This window comes from Euwallacea fornicatus, chromosome 21 (assembly GCF_040115645.1).
Source record: "Euwallacea fornicatus isolate EFF26 chromosome 21, ASM4011564v1, whole genome shotgun sequence".
Classification (NCBI taxonomy): Eukaryota; Metazoa; Arthropoda; class Insecta; order Coleoptera; family Curculionidae; genus Euwallacea; species Euwallacea fornicatus.
This window is the reverse complement of record NC_089561.1, coordinates 1677370-1692627: the sequence shown is the minus strand read 5'-3', so window position 1 is coordinate 1692627 and position 15258 is coordinate 1677370. Positions and strand designations below refer to the sequence as shown.

The following is a 15258-nucleotide window of genomic DNA, read 5'->3' as shown; positions in this document are numbered from 1 at the left end:
ATTTAATCAGTGTATTTCAAGGAGATTAATCACCATTTGAAAATAAAACCACAAGCCTTCAAAAACTCAACATTATGAATATAATTCAGCCAAGTTACCACGAAATATTCCTCGTTTATGGAAGAGTTTTCAAGTGATGGATTTTTTTTAAGATCAATGCTGTATGTGCACGTAATCGTGAATCAGTTCTTAAAAACCCATCTTTTTGGAAAACGGTTTATCCTAACGAGGTGAAATGAGAGGATCTTTTTTGTTCAAAAATAACTGAGATTCTGTAATTTTATTTTAAAAATTTAAAAATGACACAAACAAAAAAGTTAAGGCAACATTTACATTCCCTGTATGTGCCGCTGCTGACTAAAATCTGTAATTATCAACCCAAAAAACCATTTTCCCATTCCAACTTATTACAGTACACAGAATTTCAAAATTTTAGCGTAAAAAGTTTCGAAAATATTGCGAAAAAACTATATTTAGATTTCTCCGCTTAAAGAGTTATAGCCCTTTTAAAAGGCATTTTTTGGACTGTTCTTATAAGAACTTTTATTATTATTTTAATTTCAAGAATCACTTTCCAAAATATATCAACATTATTTCCGGACATCCTGTATGGCGACAATTTTATCTGGAATTTGATTTATCAAAAACAGATAGAAAATTCAATTTGCGCATCATTTAATAGCAATGCTAAGAGTTAGGATAATTTCCGTGGAAATCAGGAAACTCGCGAATACTGCATTTTTATTTCACAGTTTCTATGGGTATTCTCTTCTTAAAGCTCCATTGAGGTATGCCAAAAGCTTAAGATTTCCCACTGAAAATATCCTCTCCCTAGCTCTCTCAGTTCTTGAAATACTTTGGCATCTTGAGAAACAGGCCTAATTATGTTGCCAAGATAGATACCAAATAATGCCTGAGTTTAACAGGAAAATAATGATTTTTAAAATTTTGCAGCTCAAATAGCAGATTTTCCTGGATATCGTTTAAGCAGTATAATAGCGAACTCAGAAACTTGCGCTACCACTATTCCAAAAGCGTGACCTCAAGAGGATGAAACTGACGATTTCAGTATAAGTTTCAAAAGAATTTTTGTTTTCACTATTGAGCACTAAAGTTCCTTCAGCTTCACTACTCAGCCTTTCAGATGCGGCACCAAACCTGGGTAGTCACTAACTTCCTAGAACCAGCTCACGACTCCTCAAACGATGCAGGGTTCGACAGCGCTGGCATAGAGTTTTCAACCTCTGGTACCTTAACTGCCAAATACCGCAAGACAATCTCTACGAGGAATTCAATTTGGCTCCTGTGATTAAACTCGGCACCTTCACTCCAGAGTTTGGTTTCCAACTTACTCCAACTGTGTTGGTTAATGGGGATGAAGTAGCAATGGGTTGACATGTCCGCAAATTTGTCTTGTGGAGGCAAACTGAGGCGGATCTACAAAATGGCCGCGAAGATACTGAACTGGATAATCACTATCGAACCACCCCGAATTCACAATCTTAGAGTCACCATTTCGTTCATACAACCTCTCCAACTTTAGTTAAAGTTCATTAGAAAAACTTATGATGTATCTGCTAAACGATGTCCATAAGAACAAGTACTAATGACACAAAGCAAACGACTCGCCATTTTACAAGTGATACTACCTAGATTCCCCACAGGGGGCGTCTTATCAATAAACATAACAAAAAAACAATCTGTATCGGATTGCGCAGTTGCCACGTTGACTTAAATTTGATAAGACACAGTTCTTATCAATTTTCATCTCTTGGAGCGGATTTTGTCATCACCAACGTTACTTATGTTGCTGTTTATTCACTTTTTGTATGCGAAGTATCACACATTTATTTTGACCTCCAAGTGACCGATTTTCAAAGTAAATGAGTTCAATTGTCTCGAGAATAGAGAAAATTGATAATGCCACAGATGCATTTATGTCGGAATTTCGATCTGGAATCTGATTATTCGTTGGTTTCTTTGGAAACCCTGCTCACTTGAAGACGGTCTTGTTGGGTTTAGGTGCACACCAAATTGAACAATTAGTGATAGTAAACGTAGATAACGTCATCTATATTACTCAGAACGCGCCCTTTTCTCAAAATTCTGCACCATTTTTGATTGAAAAAGAGATTTATTTTGAGTATTAATTTTTCTCGCATTTCTGTTGCTTAAGTTTTTTAGTGGTGTGAAGAATTTTCCCGGCTATCGGAATAATTTGAATCAAATTTAATTAGATGTTTGGTGCATAGGTACCCCGCTTTCCTGGTTTAATATGACCCTCTATCCATGCGATCAGCATGAAACTGCTAGCACCACTCTCCAAATCTATATTATCAAAAGTTGTAATGAGACCCAGTTTGTGTGTCCGAACTTTAAACTCGGCTTAGAGCCCTTCGACAGATATGATGCCATATATCTCAAAATTTTGAGTTTCACTACAGGTGGAGCTTAACATTAAGGCATACAGCTGAGCTTAAAAATGCACTGGGTTCTTTGATTGACGTTTTCTTTGGATGAGCATTCTGTCTGGATTACGCCGTTTCCATGGAAATTGTCTTGCCGGCAAAGTTGTCAAGAGTTTGAAGATCTGGGCCTTAGTACTTTTGACAAATTCGCTCTTTTTAGAAGGTTGAAATATGTTTGTTACAGCGGGGGAAAATGGCGATTTTTCCATATAATGGAACTCATTTAATCGCTTTATACATATTGTTCGAAAACTACATTTTTCGCTTAAACAGGCTTCCATTCAGCACGAAATTGGAAATTAACGAAATTTTGATAAAATCATAAAAGGAGCGTATAAAACTTGAAAAAAGTGAAAATGTTTTCTATGATTATGTAGTTCAAGGAAGAGTTTTTTCATCCATTTTTGGCATAATTTGCACAACCGTCTTCATATCTATGGCCTCCCTGAAAAGGGTATTTGTGTTTCGCGTAGCTCATTTCATGTACAGGGTCGTTCAAACTGGACGCCTCACACATATTTTATGTGAATACAAATCGCCTTACCAAAGTAATGTTTTCGCCACATTAAATAAGAGAGCGTAAGCTGAAATAAACGGTAAAAACGTCAAAATATGGAAAGTGATGCTACGCTGTGTTTTACGTAATTGTTTAAAACCTACAGGAGAAATAAATATTAACATATTAGGTAAATATATTTACCCTTATTCAGCTACCTCCAACTCCTTTTAGACGTCAAAAAATGCTAAATCATAAGCATTTAACACAAAACTCAAACCTAACAGTACTTCTGCCTTACTTTTCGAACTTTCCCATGATCCTTGCATCTGTTGGGCCCCTACCGATCTCAGCATCAACCATCTGACCTTTCCGCCATTTCCTCGCACATGCGATCGTACATACCCTCATTTAATCCACCCCAGACCGTGGGGTGAAATGTGCACTTCAATAAAGCGGCCATCTTTCCTCCCTATCTTGGTTTTATTGCCTTTTATCCCCCAAGGTCCAATGGGCTTTTCGCCTTTGCGATTTGCGGTTTATTGCGAGAGTACACATGGTGCAATATTAAATTTTTAAGGAGACATTCTCCGTAGATATTACGCAAAGACGAGCCTTTATGGCAAATTACTTTTTGGATATTAACGGACTTTTGCTTATGAGATGGGGCGAAGAGGGTCGTAAATTTGCTGGATGCGATGGAATTTGGTGTCCGTCTGGAGCATTTTTGTGATTAATGTTTCCCAAAGAATCAGACATAGGAATCTGAGGTTCTATTTTGCCTTATCCACCAGAATCCAACCCAGAAAAATCTCGTTTTAACTAACATTATCAGCCTACATTTCGCACCTATCCACTAAGGCCAAACGAGCCTTTTTAGCTCATCATTCCTACATCACGCTTCTGCATTCATTGTCCTTTAGCATTACATTCCGAAGGACCTTCATGTTTTTACTGCATCTTTTATGTATATTTTTATTTGAGATTTGGCCCTAATAGGAGGGCTGTAAAAAGGGGTTGCAAGTGTGCCCATCAGGGAAGTTACAAAACACACTTTTTAAGACGTTTTATGTGTCGAAATTGTTATTTCAGTACCAGTTTTCCGGACTTTGGAGAAACACGTCGGGAAGAGAAGCGTTAAATGAGTATAAAAATGTATTCACAAACAAGATAAAGTGAAAATAAATGAAATAATAAGTTAAATAATACAACATTCTGTGGAAAATCGGTTGTTGTGTGCCAAAAACTGTGTTTAGCAATAATTCAGTGTTTATTATTAGCCGAGAATGTGCTAAAAGTCTGAGACATCGTGGATAGAATTGCCAATCTGCAAGATTTCGGATATGTAATCAGGTCTGTTCATTCTGTTTCGTTCAGGTTAGGCTGAGTTAAACACACACCCTGTCTAGGCATATTAAAGTAAAGCAAAAACGTTCTCAGACCTTTAAAAAATTTTTTTGGTAATTTGAGGCTGCGTACGCTAATGGATATGGTACATTCTGTTCTTTAAAGGTTGAAGAACTAAAATTTAAATTTTCAACTTTTTCTTCTTAATACCAAAGGCGCCCTGAAGCAATGAAAACTCTCAAGGCTTTTTTTTTTTTTTAGAAAATTTGTAAAAGTACTTGTCCATTTTATGAGACATTGCACTCCAATGAATTTTGCACATTTTCCTGTCTGAACATTGTGGAATAAAAATTTTAATTTTCTACTTCCTCTGTATAACAGCAGTGGCGTATAGGAAGGATCGATATCGATATACTGACGCCACTGGTCTAAATTGAAATATTTTGCGTATTGCAGAACATGCATAGTTATCCCTTCCTAACGTGTCCTTAATTCCATGTCCTGATCCCAAAGAGTTTTTTAAATATAAAAAAAGAATTAACAAGAACTTGAACACTGTATATCTTGGAAACGAGCCGATTTCAAACATAACATTATTCGATTTAAATATTTGTTTTTATTAGGTTTATATTCCCTGAAAGTTTTTCGGTAGGTTTATGAAACACCTTGTATATAAGCAAGGAAAAATAATTTTCTTTAAGTATTCGAAGTTTTTAAAAAATTCTCTCGGTCATTAAAGCTAATGTACGCCAATGAAATTATCACATTATATTTTTTAAACGTGGTAGTACTAATGTTACACCTTTCAACCTTTTTTACTAATATCAGAGGGGCCCTGAAAGGGTGCAGACTCCCAAGCTGTCCTAAAATTAAATAGAAATATGTGAGATTTTTAAAAAATTCATTGTCTTAGTATGAAGTATTGTATACCGATTAATTTTGCACATTTTCTTACTTGAATATTGCAGAACGAAAAATAAAATTTTCAACTTATTCCCTTAATATTAGTGGTGTATTGGACACTATTATACACGGTCAAAAGGACAAATCCGTTATCTTGAGAGCTATTGGGAGTTTTTAGACAACTTTTTTCGGCTATTTTAGACCACATACTAACAAATTTTGTATACTTTGCTCTGGTAACTGTGCAGGAAAAAATAAAAAAATTGAACTTTCTCTATTAAATATCAGGGACGTGCTGATATCAAGCTACTATTCATTATTCTGAGGTGTTTTCGAGCATTTAAAAAATTCTTCCCGTCCATTTGAGACAACGTGCTCCTATGACTTTTAAATATAGTTTCCTTCAAACGTTACGAAACTAACGTTTGAATTTTCAACTTCTCTCCATAATACCAGAGGCGTCCTGAAAGGATGAAGGCTCTTCGGCCCTCCTGCAATTAAAATAAAAATGTACGAGTATATCTGAAAATTTTCTTATTATTTCTGTGTTCAGACATTGCACACCAATAAATTGCTTACATTTTGTTATCTGAACAACGTCGAACAAAAATTGGAATTTTCATCATCCTTTGCTTCTTATGAGTGGCGTATTGATAGTACAGGAAGGACTGTGGTAAAAACAGATAGTCCAACTTTGATGAGTTTTGGGAAGTATCTCTCTGCAATTTTTCATTTAGTCCAATTTTAAACGAAGGTACAGGATGAACGGAAATAAGTATTTGTTCATAAGAAGCATTCGATCGCAGATCTTTGGTAATTAGATGGATAGTTCAAATTGAAATTACAATTATCACAGATATTACAGGTACCACAATATAGTTACTAATGGGATAATAGATGGTACGTGCTTGGCAAAACCACTGAAGTCAAAGGACATCTGGTTTAAAATATTATGGTTAACATCATCTTGTTAACTCCACATTGGTCTAATCAAAAAAGGCTTCTATACGCAAAACTTGCAGTTTTTGAGGTATAGATGATCATGGAAAGTTCACAATCTAAAGAGATCTGATGGTTTTCTCCTGTGTGTCATATTATCTTCAGATTATTAAGTAAAATAATGTATTATTATCAAGTAAAGGAATATTAACGGGATCTACGCTAAAAATATCCCCAAAAATTCTACGTCAAAAATTTACTTATTGCAGCCCTGGTACCTCTAAAGGCTGACTTTAAGGCAAAAGGAAACGTTTATTGGCCAAACCTCAGGAAGGACATTATGAAAAGGGAGGCGCCCTTCGACGATCTCTTGAGATGGGCTCTAATCCCTTCTCCCTTTATCAGGCCCGTACTCGTATTTTGAGCATTTTTCCCATGTAGTTGCATTGCATTATTTGGGCTTAAATATTAAAATTTTCTAGGCTCTTTCAAAAATTCATGTTTAAACTTATAATGATTATACATGTTTAGAATATTATTAGAGTTTCAGTTGAATTTTAGAGCAAATACCTATTGAATACAAAGACGCAACCTTCGCACTCACGCACATATAACATCCATATTGTCCATAAACCATTTCGGATAATTTGAAAGGATCACTTCCATATATTACACGAACTTTATGGCTTTTTTACGTCTTTGCGATACGTGAATCCATATTGTCTCTTGTTGACGGTCGTAAATTATACCAGAAAATTCCCATTGTAGATATATAGAAAACCTCCGAGAAGGAAGATACTCATACAAAAGCTTTATCCTTGAATTTAGATTCATCACAGCAGAGATTATACAGGAGGATTTTCGTGGTTTATTATTTAAAATGGGACAATGCATATTTAACTATAAGTAGGTTTTATTGTAGTTCTCACTTACACAGGGTCGATGTGCCTGGGGAAAGGACCTTTCTCATAGTTTGGAGAGACAGCCATCTTTTTCTAATTGAATTTTTAGATTTTTTCTTCTGGTTCCACTGGAGGCAGAACTTTATTTTCATTCATTAATTTTAAGAAACTACTTTTTTTAAAATACTGAAAAGGAAAAATTTTACTTTTTTTGGTAGTTGTATTCAATTGTCAACTCTAAAAATTGCGAGCTAAATGCGCAATTTTTCACCTAACTGCCTGCCAAACAATAATTACGAAGGTGATTTTCAGAACGTTTATTACACATTTCAAGGATCATTCAACAATATTTATTTTAACATCCAAGATCATCAGGCAGTGATCATAAACTCCTTATCATTTTTCAATGGCTTTGCGCAAATCTTCTCCACGTGTGATTTTAAGCCGTGTTTGAGCAATTCCTTGAGGTTTTCCACTAACTTTCTGGTGACCAGCGTGCAATAGATTTTTTGTATTTTTCATGAATTTGGAGTAAACATTCATGAATCTCCACAGGTCTTGTGTGAGGGCAGGAACAAAATTCCTGATGTGACTTTTTCTGGCAGTTCTGGGCATCTAAACGCATCACACTGAAAACTAAACTCGCAAGCTAAAACTATTTCCAACGAAGTAATGCGAGGTCTTTGAGACTAAACTTTATACATTTCCACTGCATCTTTGTTCCAGGACATTAATCCTTACAGAGGGGTGGAAATTTCCCTTTTCAACACTCAAATTGATTTTTATCGCGAGATCGGCCTGTCGTCCATAGATGGCTGAACTGCTGTTTAGGTTCGCGTTGAGGTCCACAGATTGCGCCTCAGCGAATCGCATAGAAAATCAATACTTGCTCTTTAAAAAGGAGCTTGTTCGCCACAATATCAAGATAAAGGTATGGTAGAAAATTTCTTTAAAATACGCAAACCTGTCTTATAAGGGGAGAAGTTTTGTTTTCTATGGGGGTGGAGAAGCGCTGATTAAAATTTTCGCCCAAGGCGAAAAAAACATTAGTACATTTTTGTATCTTTTAATCTAATTAAATAGTAAAATAAAACGTTAATGTGAATGAAAATAGGTACATACTCGGATATGTTTAAGTGAAACATTGCAGATTTTGATTTTTCTCTCATGAAATTATCCCGAATTTGGATTCCACCTTTTATAGCATGCTTTTTTTCAATTTTCCAGATTAATCGCCTGGAAAACACGGCGTTTCCCATAGCGAATCTCTGCAGCAAAGACTGGATCCCCCAGATCAAGTAATTTTATCTCCAGCTATAACTCCAGCCGAGTAATCAGTGTGCATTTAGCGGAAAATACTTAAGAAAATACAAATACCTCGCTCGGGCCTTAGTGAGCAGTAAAACATCCAGGAAGGAGTATTGCCCGTTAAAAAGTTTATGAGATTGGACAACCCTCTGTGCGGGCTTTACGATGCCTTTCCAGAGGAATTGTTTCCACTCAAATTGGTCTCTGTATTTGAGAAAATTTCGAAGAACCAATGAATTTTTCCTAATAAAGATTTGAAGGCTCCTAGTCTCGGGCCAATAACAAGGCGAATCTTTGAGACCAATTTGGGGAGATGCCTGTCTGATCAAGCATTCAGCAAACGCGTCTCCTTAAGCATAACCGAAGTCCACGTTCCCTTTCCAATGTGCTGGGCCCATCTGTCTGGTGATATTAGGATTCAAAACGTATAAGTTAAATGCCAGTTATGACTCTATAAAACTCACAGATACCCCATGAAAATCTAAATGATGGCATAAACTACGAGAATTTCGCCATTTGCATTTATGACGGCTTTGTTTTGAATCGGATCCAGGCATAAATTCGTTAATGGACTGAATCCTGATGGCACTTAGGCATTTGCCAGCACATTCGTCTGCCTCTAAATTGATTAAGTTTGTTTGTCTCTTATCGGGTATATAACGGAACAGCAGGTTCTTCACCGGAAACCATTCAGCTCCCACGCTGTGATGGGATTCATCAACCATTACTGCATTACCAAAACTGGCTTATCTTTTAATGGCCGCACGTTTTTGGGCGGGACGCTTGCAGTTTGAACAGCCTTAAATCCCCTTTACGATTATTGGATTTTCGGGCATATACCGCCAGACCCTTCTGCTATCTAATCAGATAAAATCCAAATTGCTCTCTAAATAAACTTCCCTCACATGATCCTGGGTTAATTGAATTACGTGTCCGACGCGAATTATGTCTGGCATAAACCATGTAACCGAGTAAATTTAAGAAAAACCTGACCGTTGGTCATTTCAATTCCAGCAATGTTGTACTTCAAGTCTGGAACGTAGACTCTCCTGACAGAACTTTTGCGGTCACCAAAGGGGGTCCTTACCGAGCAAAGAAAGCAAAAGGGGTCGGACGTTATTCCTCGTACGTAGTCATAATTTATGTCACAAGTTGACATTTTCCGCGGCGGTCACTCGGTAATTTCGGACCATTAAACCACTCGGATTGGTCATTCGGGGTGCAAACGGATCGTAGACGGCCCACGACGTACTTTGTGGCCGCGGGTTTATGCTCACTTTACGACCCCGCGACTACATTAAAGTCGCCGGTTACGAGTGCCTTCGTACATTGTAGTGTGGATCTGGCAACATATCATGCATATTGGAAAATGCGTCGTTTTTTCCAGGTTTCTAAGACACTCGAGGTGTTCGCGCATAGAGTACGCATCGCATTACTTAGGATTTTTGGGTAAATTTTGGTCGAGCAAATCGAAAAACCAATTACTGTCCAGGAAAGATTAGGATAAGCCACAAAATTTGATTTACGTTTTAACGTTTCTCATGATGGGGCAAGCGCCAGAAAGTCCAGAGGGGTCAAAACCGGTCGTCCCGGAGGCCAGAATCGCTCCATATTGCGTCCAATTATCTTTCCCACAACACTTCTAGAAGGTGTCTTTTAACGAGTGTTGATTTATGTAGAGGTGTCCCGTCGCATTAGTGCCACAATGCGTTCATTACGGTCAGGGGCTTACCGGCGAGAAATCCGATTAAGGTGATATTTAAGAAATTTGAGAAGTCATCGAAATTACGTTCTTTCCAGCTGTTTCATCTCATTGGGTGGCTCGTTAGCGTCCCAAGAGGGACAATGCAGAAAAATCACGGCTGTTATTAGGAGAAGGATCGAGACTCGAGCCCTCGTCCTCGTCAACTCGGAACCAACCAAAATTGCTCTTTCAGAACTATCAGGGAATTTGCTCCTCATTGCAACACTCCACAAGCATCTTCACGTCGACTACTGAGAGCTCAATTTTTTCGTGAATCATTGCACAAAACTTGGCCTCACGACGAAGGGATGCTACTTTGGGTTAATCCGAATTGACTTAGTTCGGGAGTAAATTTCTCGATTACGTGCCTGTAGTTCTCGAAGCAATTCCCTACCCTTGTGTTTATTTTCACAGTACTAAGCCCTTCCCTTATAAATTTTAATGAAAGCACGTTTCCTGCGCCAAGCACGTCCGTCCTGATGGCGCTCGCCCTTAATTCAAACAAACTTGGACCGTAAAAATTTGCTGAATTTACGCAGGAAGGAACTCGCATAAAACCATGGAAAGCTGAAACGTGTCGGATTTGGAATTTAATTAGAAATTCTCTTTTTCCACGACACCATTCGCTCCTTTCCGCACCACCCCCTCCCCGTGACTTAAGTAGATGGAAGTATAACGGAGATATTTTATTAGATAACTGGTTAATTTTTTAAGTCGGAATAAATAATGTATAGAAATTAACTGGCCATAAAAATTTTATTGGCCAAGCGATAATGGAGCGAACGCTCACGGTACATGGGACATGTGAATGCCCTTAACACTACATGATTTATTACGTAAGGTTAAAAATACATTTAATTATCATTTAATAAGACTCTCTAGCTAAAATACAATCGTGATTTTCAGCGGTTTAACGACCCTAATACAGACATTTTAAAAGTCGTATTTCACAATTGAAAATTTGCTTCAGAAATCTCCATTCAAACCGACTCCCTTTACGCACACATGAACACAATCAATGAAAGACGAAAACCATCGTGCACAAAAGATATAAAAAGCCAAATCGGATTACAAGATCCCACCCCAGGAAATATCATAAAGGGAGACTTTGTCTCAAATTCCAGCCATTAAAGTGATTTATGCAACGAGTTTCCATCATATTAGGCCCCTTGTTTAATGAGGTGCTAAAGATGTATGCACATACAATGGCGTTTTCGACTTCATTTTGGTACGTCGATACAGGGTGTTTGCCAAATATGCGGAGCGGATATTCCTAGGGGCGAACGGGAAAAAATATTCCTATGGGTCTTCGGCCGGCATCGCTTCGTTACTGAATTATCGGGTGTGCAAAATACAATCGTGATGGTTTCGAAGGAAGTCGGCAGTCACGTGGAAATTGGAACGAACTTGTGAAAATTGCGAAAATATACCGAGAGTTATCATTTTCATGTAACATTCCGACGTCGCGGCGCGTCCCTGAGGCGCCGGCATCAATCCTGATATACCTAAAAGCAGGCCATAAGATTGCTTTTAAACGGCGAAAATTTTTATTAAATGGCTAATAGAGATTCCAAATGCTATTATTGCTGCCCAGTCACTATCTAAAGGAAAAATCCTTTTCCACTCCAACGCCCGGTATTTCGCAAATGAAGCCACTCCGGCCACGCATGCGACGTTTTTTTCCCCCTTTTTGGACCCCAGCAATGTGCCCTCAAATTTGCGTCCCAAGTTTCGGAAACACCCGGTACAAGCAATAACCCGCCACTGCATCTCCTCTCTTCTCTCTTCATTCCCCAATGGTCTACCATGTTTCTTCTTCTCATGGCCGATTTTGTATACGAGTCGAAGACTGGCTCGTTTGGTGCTTTCAGCTGTCATCGTATTTCATGGGGCCCCTCCTGACGGCCTTTCTGAAAAGGATCAGAGACGGTCTATATTAGATAAGGCTAAAAGCGTTTTTAGGATGTGTGTGTGTGTGTGTGTGCTGGATTGTAAATTATTTAAGTTTATGGTATGTCAATATGCGGACCATCAGCGAGTTAATTGGGTTTTTCTATGGTTTTATTAATGGAGGAATTTTAAAAATGAAAGGTGTAGGTATACCGACCTTTTGGGTCCAAACATGCCCGTGGAGTACGAAATTTGCAGTACTTTTGTAAGCAAAGCTCGCCACGTATTCCCGAGATATTGCATCACTCTTTTGGCATTTAATGAGGTGCAGTTTTTCAGTTTATCAATCGATATGAATCCCATTTTTAAAGCTGGAAATTCGGTGATTTTACTTCTTAGACCGACAGGCTAGAACCGTCCAAATTCGGCAGAGTTGAGTTAAGATCGCCCTTATTATCTTTCCCTTAGTTTTGGGATTGATCCTTAACTCCCCCGAGGGATATTGCCAAAGTTTTTTGATCCTACATACGACAAGGGCTCAGATTGTGGCATTCGGTTACCGTCCCGAACATGTTGACATATCAAATATCAGTAGCGTGCTTTAAGGTAAACTCATCGTTTATCTACAAAAAAGGTTAGATTTTTTATATTATTCACTATACAGAGTGAGTTCAAATAGGAGCTTTCCTTATAACACGACATAGACCTCAAAAAATTACGCAAAATCTTTGTGTAACATTTTTTCGCAATGTAAAAAAAATAAATTGAAAACTGTGAGTATAAAAGTTTTAGTGGCGTTTCCTATCCGTTCACGCAGCTCTGCCACTGTGTTATGTTCAGTCGTAAACACCAAACCTCGCATACAACCGTAAGGAAAAAAATCGCATGGATTTAGGTCTGGTGATATCGCGTGCCACGTTATCGGTCCATTGCGACCTATCCACCTGTGAGGAAATGGTTTATTTAAAAAAGCCCCCGCTTTTTTTGCCTTTTTTCACACGCGGACGTTTCGGTTGTCTTTGAAATTTCTCAAACATGTTACATAAAAATTTTCCATAATTTTTAGGGAGAGATCTACGTCATGTTAGACTACACTTAAGCCCGTTAAATGTCTTTTATTAAAAAAAAAAAACATTTAAAAATGAGTACAACGAGACTTACAGCAATGGCCGAAAATGATCTCCCTCGACGTCATTGCAAGCTAATGCTTTGAGTAACATCAGGGGATGCAGTGGATTGATCGCTAGTTAGGATTTTTTTGGCTTGCTGGCAGGGCCGGTCTCAGCAAGCAGGCTAAATTTTAAATCACCGTCTTTCCCACCCCGAGGAAAACCGTCGAACGGGAAAGTCCTCCGCCCCAGCTCGCCCGCCCCTGAATCAGGTCTGCAAAAAAATAAAAAATAAATTTCCACCTACTGCTCACTAGGGAGGTATTTGAATTTTCCTAAGTATTTTCCGCTAAATGCACACTGATTACTTGGCTGGAGTTATGGCTGGAGATAAAAGTTACCTGATCTGGGGGATCCAGGCTCCGCTGTAGCGCTTCGCTTTGGGAAAGCGTTGTGTTTTCCAGACGATTAATCTGGAAGATTGAAAAATGGGATGCTATAAAAACTGAAATCCGAATTCAGGCTGTTTTAATGAGAAAAAAATTAAGAATGAGCAACGTCTGTTGTGTGCGTTAATTGTGGCTATTTCTTAATCCCAGCTGTCTGTTTACTCAATAGACTTTTCGTTTTTCAAAAGCTTTGAAGAATTACCGAAATATGTGCATTCAAAATTCAACGCGAAGCGAAAAGCGCCTTTCTTCTGGAGATAGTCAGGGTGATCAGAAAACAGACTGATGTGGACCCCATATTGACTCTAAATATCTCAAATATTTAAATTTTGGAGACCTGCCAATGCCATTTTTAAATTGCGAAAATATGCACCAAAATTTCCCGTATCTGGAAAATTAAAAGATATTATAACTCGGTTTATGCAGATTTTTAGAGCTCACCGAGGCTATCAACGATTAACTCGAGTTATCTTCAGTTTTTTATTAAGGCAATTGCTGCGAGCATTCCCGAGATATAAACGCTGAAAATTTTAAAAGTGGCAGGAAGTCCCTCCCCTCTGAAAATATACGGGAAAATTGGTAAATTTTCGCGCAGCTGTTTATAACTTATATCGATTGCGTGCCTCACTTAATCAGGAGGTTTAGAAGAGGTGACAACGCTATTTGAAGAATAATTATTTTAAAAGTGTTTTAAAAATCTCTAAGGAAAGCAACCTCGCATAACGGGACATTACGACCTTCTCTTTGCAGGTTCGTAGTTTAAGCTTTCTGGGAGACACCAATTAATGAGATATTAACGCGCAAAATTTCAAAAATGGTCGTTTGAAAATTTTCAAAAAAAAGTCCGAAAACATTTTCAGGAAAATTACGATATTTTTCAGGTCTCGCTTCTCGTTCGTATTGACTATTTGAACTCCACAAATTCACTCCGGATGACTGAATCTAGGTCCGGAAGGCTTGAATTTGCATTGGATTTTAACGTATCTTTCAAACAGTTTATTTTTCATTTTGAAATCAGTTGTGACGGATCCAGTTGGAACACCCCGTACATGGTAAAGGTTCGAGCCATTCCAACGTACTGTATAGTACGCGCTAACCCTACAAAAAAGCAAAAGTATGTAATAAATCATGTATTATCCTCCGCAATAAACGTCACCTAAGGGGTTGTAAAATAAGATATTTTCAGTTAAAAACTCTTGAATTGATGATGGATGATGATCGCCCGCTCAAATGCGTCTAAAACCCTTTAAAGAGATTAGATTCCGCGCTTCTAAGCCTCAGGGCAATAATTAAGAAATCCTGGAAAATAAAACCTCCAGGATTTTATTGCTGGCAATTTCCTGGAACAACTCCAGGCCAAACTCTATTTCCCTGGTCCGGTTAAATGGGATTTCTAGATAAATGGAAGAGCATTTTAGGGCCCTCGTAAAAAACTGAGTGCCAATAAAATATAAAATATATGTTTATATCAGCAATTTTAAATTTCTCTCCATAACGGCATCGCCCCGTTATACAGGGCTGTAAAAGGGCACTCAGCATGTGCTTTCCCCCCGAACATGTTCCAGTTTTTTTTCAAATAGGAAATCATAAATAAAATAATTCTCGCCGAATATTAAGCAGAGGTGGAATTGGACTAAAAGCGCCCCGAGTTTTAGGGCTGCGGGGGAGGAGTTTTTTTTTAATTAGATTCTAAAGTGTCGCGC

The 15258-nt window shown here is 38.0% G+C and overlaps 1 protein-coding gene and 1 long non-coding RNA gene across 2 annotated transcripts in view; one reads left to right on the top strand and one right to left on the bottom strand.

Annotated features, from left to right (window-relative positions):
* The window catches only part of Sur-8 (leucine-rich repeat protein shoc-2), a 35870-nt gene extending 26892 nt beyond the window's left edge, over positions 1–8978 (top strand). The window contains exon 3 of the transcript XR_010733219.1: positions 8968–8978. The gene's annotated coding sequence lies outside the window, so the exon portion shown is untranslated. The remainder of the gene's footprint in view (positions 1–8967) is intronic.
* Positions 8979–11648: 2670 nt separating this feature from the next.
* On the bottom strand, positions 11649–13309 carry LOC136345968 (uncharacterized). The gene is made up of 3 exons (XR_010733229.1): positions 13159–13309; positions 12215–12620; positions 11649–12017 (listed from the first exon to the last, which is right to left on the bottom strand). It is a non-coding gene; the product is annotated as an uncharacterized lncRNA (long non-coding RNA).
* Positions 13310–15258: the final 1949 nt, after the last annotated feature.